Here is a 5082-nt window from a genome sequence, read left to right on the forward strand (position 1 = left end):
AGGATTTTTTCTCATATTAGCTTGTTTGCATTTGCATAATTAGTTATCTTCATTTTCATAATCTTGAATCTCCTTAAGACATCCATAATAGTACAAAAAGTTGAGGGCTACACTCATGTGGAACTTGGAGAGGAGAGGAACAAGGGAGGAACAACTATGAGAATGTTGGAGAACATTTTGGAGGGTTTTATCGCATTCCTTCCTTTTTGTATGCTTTTCATTATCTGTTTTATATCTCTCTTGATATGCATGTTTAGGATCTTAGTTTCATTTATCTTTCATTTTTTATTGCCACTAACAACACTAACATTTGAAACTGTGTGTCTCTTGTGTCCTTTATAGCGTGCATCATTTGGTGAACTCGACATGAATCAAAAACACAACCTTCTAATTCAAACTAACATTTTTTTTGTGATTTTCCATAAATTTCCACACATAGGTTGCACTTTAGTGCTATTGAAACACATTTTAGCACCATTGATAGTAGAAGATTTAGTGCATTTGTCAGAGTTCTGGCACTTTTGTTGTAGATATAGCATTGTTGTTGTAGTTTTAGTGCTATTGTTTGTTAATAGCACTATTGTAACATTTTAACACTTTTGTGCTCTCTGTCTGGTATTTTAAATTTTGTTGAGCAGTTTAAATTAGCGCGTATGTCCATCTTTTAGCTCTATTGATATTCATTTAGTGCTTCTATTAGTAATTTAGTGCTTTTGTCTGAAGTAGCGCTTCTGTGTTTACACAGAGTAGTGATTTTGTAACAGAGAGTTAAAAGAAAATTGTGTAATCAAAAGATTCAAAATCTAGGCTTGTAGAAGCCCACCAAAGATCTTCTTTTCACTAATGTTTCTTTTTTTTTGTGCAGGTTATTATCGTTTTGTTTGCAAGATTCGAGGAATTAGAATTAGGGATTTATGTATTTTCTTTCTAGCTTTGTTTAAAGTTAGACTAAAAAGAATTCACTTTCCTTTTGTTTAAAATGAACTTCATCTTTCATTTTGGGTTAAAAATCAACAAAATATTTTATTTGGGCTTAAAAAAAATTTCATTTGCAAGCTAAAAAGAACCACAAACTCAAACAAACAAACTTTGCTTTCTTGCAAGTTAGGGACAAGCTTTTTATTTTGGGCTTAAAACAAACCAACTTTCATTTCTTGCAAGGATAAAATTCACAATCAACCTTATATTTGCAAATTAAAAATAACAAACAACTTGTCTATTTTGTTCACAAAAATGCTTTTACTTTGAGTAAACGTGCTTTCAATTTTGTTGACCATGATTTTCACTTTCCTAGTTAGAAAACAAATTGCTTTGTGGGATTAAAAAGAACACCATGGTTGTTGGAGCAACATCTCCAAATAGCAAATAAATCACATTGCGATAAAAGGTTAATAAGAATAAGTATTTTTCATGTTTGGTACGCTTGTGCAAATCTATAAAGTGGTCCCATTTCTAACACACACTATTCTCTCCCTTGGCTCTCGTGGTTCTAGGTGCAAGAGAAAAGTGTTAGTAACGCTCTAAATTTTCTATTTTTAAGAGAGGCCTGCCAAAAGACATATCACTCTTAGGAACGACCTTGCACGATAAATCCTTTGAGCCACTATAGAAATCAGGTGAGAGAGAAAATCGTAGCCTTGGGTGTAGTTGTTCCTACAGTGTAACTTGCCGAAAGGACATATGTGTCCCACCACAAGTTACAAGGCTCTTAATTCAGTCACTACAGAACAAACTTCCATCCAAAGACATTGAACATTACTAGACACCTTTTATTATAGAAGCCCACTCTTTCTATTGATTAAGGATATTTGTGAAATGTTCAATGCAAGAGCATATATGGTTTTTCTCCCAAGATACTCACCATACATATTTCCTTGAGTAGAAACAAGGCTTTTTGAAAGGCTACTTGTAGCTTGATGAAAGTGGCGACTCCCCCATCATAGGGACCATCTATCTGTTAATGCTCGTACAAGACAATATATCACATCCTTGCCTGCCACAATGAGATTCATAAGGTATGTAGTACCAAAGTCAAAGAAATATTAGGATGTGGGCTGAAAATATCACAACTGGCCATGACCTTAAGGATAAAGTGTGTTTGAGTTGTCTTCATCTTGTTTCAGACCAATAACAATTTGGGCCGACTTCAGGCTTCGGAAAAACATACACAACATTTCAAAAGGGTCAAAAAGTTCATGATAGGGTTGATTTAGACCTGCCCACCCGTTCATGAAAGTTTTCATGTCAAATAATCTCAAATACAAAGGAGCAAAATTATTGTGCTTGTGTGCTTGCTATGTTTTCTTGTCAAATAATCTCAAAAACAAATTGAAGACCAAGTATCCATCCAACAAATATACATCAAACATTGACAAACAAATCTACCTCAACTTTTGGTAACCAAAAACAACATCAGCAAAGTGCAAACAAATTATCAATTTGTATGACCATCACTCATATCTTGAGGAAAAGAAGTCTTCATCAAAAGACCAACTTGAAGAAAAAAGAACTTGGTTCAAAATCTCTTATTAAAAGAAGGAAGTTTTTCTATATCAATAGACAACTCTTTCTCTCACATAGAGCCTTCTTACGTCATGTGCACTTATATCATCAAGGCAAATCCAATGAATTTGACAAAGAGTCTTAGAATAATAGAGCTTTTACTCAGTATACAACCATTGATTATCACAAAAACAAAGGGGGCAAGATCAATTCTTCTTTCTTTCCTAAAATTAGTATCACATACAATGAAGCTCAAGGGGAACCACTAACCCCTAAGAGAGAGGAAGAAGTAGAAACCCCCTTTGTAACAAAAAGTTTTTATTGAGGTACATATTCTATCCACCTTCACTTCCACACATCACAAAACCATTCAACTCTCAAAACACAAAGAGGTTTTTATCCTTAGCACTTTCAGATATTGCTTAAATCAAACTAGCAAATCACTTTTAGGGTGCCTCTACATCTAGGATCAATCATCCTAAGAGGCATTTCTACACATCTAGATAGGTTAAAACTAGTTTATGAGTGTATCCTCTCATTATTAGGTAGCTTGGATTGTAACATATCTCAAACCTTGCTATACCTCATTTCATCAAATTGTTGAAAAACACAAAAACAAGCAATTCACAAAGAACTTTGTTGACATCCAACCTTCAATGTTAGAGATCTATCTTACACCAAAACTTGTCTTCCATCAAAAACTTTATCACCACCTCATAATCACTTTCACAAAACATCAACAAGATGGCTCACACAAGATCAATGAGAAACTGACAACCAAAAATTGAAGAAGAAGAATAAAACCTCAATGATTTTCATGAGGTCATTGGAGGAGGCACTAATGATGAAGAACCCAGTACTCCAACTCCCAAAGATATAGAAAGAGCACAACATAATCCAAAATTCAACAGACTCTTTGATGAGATTCTCAAAAACAATGCAAATTCTCATTTCTTAAGACTTTCTCAAGAGGGTTCCAAACTACCCTCCAATTTTGATACAACATAGCTATGAAAAACATCTGAACAAAATGGTCATCACGATGGTGGAAGAGGTAGATACTACTTCCGTTATGACCCTAATCATCAAGGGAATCCTCCTCCTCCTTTAGAAATGGATATATTGAGACAAAAAGTAGAAAATATTGCTCAACAACTTAACAGTGGTGTAAAGACCAATCGATTCTCACTTAACGACATTTGTCCATATCCATATGATAGGGACATGCTTATGCCACCTTTTCCATGAGGGTTTGAAACACCCAAGTTTGAAAAATATAGAGGCAAAGGAGATCCTAGGGACCATGTACGATAATTTCACTCAGCTTGTTTAGAGGTGGCCTATGAGGACACCTATCTAATGCGCCTCTTTCCTCAAAGTTTGGGGGGCACAACTACACAATGGTTTTCATGATTACTAGGTGGCATTAGAACATTTGAAGAAATAGTCCAAAAATTTATCGCTCATTATGTACATAACATAGAATAGGATATCACCATGGAAAATTTGTACAACACCAAACAAAAACCAAGAGAGTTGTTCTCAACTTTCGTACAATGGTGGAGGCAATTATCTAGGAAATTCTCCCTTCATCTCCCTGAACAAGAATTAGTGAAAATTTTCATTTCAAACTTGAATAATGAGATGGAATTCCATTTGGACATGAAAGGCACAAAATCCTTTGAAGAAATGATCACTCAAGGACTAAAATGTGAAAGGGCCCTCATCAAAAAGGGACTTATAAAAATCTATAATGAACCTAAAGATGGCCCTCGTACACATTATAATAGTGATAAACCAATATTTTGGAACAAAAACAAGAACATTGTCAATGACGGGTAGTGGATGCAAGAACAGTGAAAATTGTACAACTTGTGGTTTGGTTTGCAGGACAAAATCCCCCTCCTAATAACATAATCATCAATAATCCATAAAATCAAGGTTGCAATACACAACAAGAGGCACCAAAACAAAAGCAATAAAACTACAAACCAAACGCACATATACACCCTTAGGGGAACCCATCGAAACAATCTTACATCAATTGGTCTCTTCCAATCTTGTGACCTTACCAAAAACATTCAATGATGAGCCTTAGGTCAAGACATCATGGTGGCGTGATAACGAAAATTGTGAAATTCACCAAGGAAGAGGGCATAAAACAAGCAATTGCCATCGGCTGAAAGATCTTGTTCAGGATCTTATTGATAGACAAGAAATTAAAATTGAGGGACATGACCCAAAGAAATCCAATGATGATTATTTAATGTTCAAGAATCCACTTCCATCACATGATCAAAGGGGTCCTTTCACCTCAGGGAGAAACACATATACTGCAACTAGTTACACCCAAGATACATACAATTATACCATGAATCACCTTTATGATGCAAATGAACAAGTTTCAACTCTTATCATAAAATATCCAAATCCTACATGTAATGTTTTTACGTGTCATAGCAAGATTACTATTCAAGTGACACCACAAGGAACTACACCCCTCCCTAAACAATATAATCTTGTAGATCAATTGGATAAGACACCAACACTCATCTCCATATTAGATCTTTTATGCTTATC

The sequence above is a fragment of the Cryptomeria japonica genome, chromosome 7 (assembly GCF_030272615.1).
Source record: "Cryptomeria japonica chromosome 7, Sugi_1.0, whole genome shotgun sequence".
NCBI classification, from domain to species: Eukaryota; Viridiplantae; Streptophyta; class Pinopsida; order Cupressales; family Cupressaceae; genus Cryptomeria; species Cryptomeria japonica.